Raw genomic sequence first — 824 nt, forward strand, 5'->3', positions numbered from 1 at the left:
TTCCATTATGACAAAGTCCCTATTCTCTGTGACTCCAAGAGTGCCATATCAATCTCTGCAAACCCAGTGCAGCATTCCAAGACCAAGCACATCGATGTAAGGTACCATTGTTTGAAAGACAATGTTGAAAAGGGAATATAGAAATGTATTTTGTTCCCACTGAGATTCAACTTTCTAACATTTTCACAAAAGCTCTTGATGAGAAAAGATTTTTATTCTTAGTCAGCAAGATGGGTATGCTGAATCTCACTACTTAAAGGCAATATATATATATATATATATTTAAATCAGAGATTTTCAATATCTCATGGTTATGCCTATAAGTGATATATAAAATATTCGCCATAAACTTCAAGTATCCTAAACCAGAGCCTCTTGCCATACAGATCAGAGCCTCTGGCCATTTAGAATTACTTCGATTAATATTTGGCAAACAATCTTCATCGCCTTTGGAACCAGAGCCCCTCTGGTCCAAAGCAAATACCGAGTTTTCTCCACTAAGTATTACCTTCTCAACCAGAGCCTCTGGTTCTAAAGACCAGAGCCTCTGGTTTCCAAAACCTTTGAAACCAGCGCTATCAAGTTCCTATCTACAACTTGACTTAAACCACACCATTCTTTCATCAAACCCTTTCATCGTCTTTAAGACCAGAGCTTCTGAATTCCTACTCTTTGCAACCAAAGCCTCTCTGGACCCATAGAGTCCCTCTTCTCACTTCACATGTACTTAATCATATTTTCATACTTCATTTCATCGTCTTTAAGACCAGAGCCTCAGATTCTAAAGACCAGAGCCTCTGGATTCATTGTCTTTGGAACCAGAG

This window comes from Cynara cardunculus, unplaced genomic scaffold, assembly GCF_001531365.2.
Source record: "Cynara cardunculus var. scolymus isolate 2C unplaced genomic scaffold, CcrdV1 Un_Scaffold_638, whole genome shotgun sequence".
NCBI classification, from domain to species: Eukaryota; Viridiplantae; Streptophyta; class Magnoliopsida; order Asterales; family Asteraceae; genus Cynara; species Cynara cardunculus.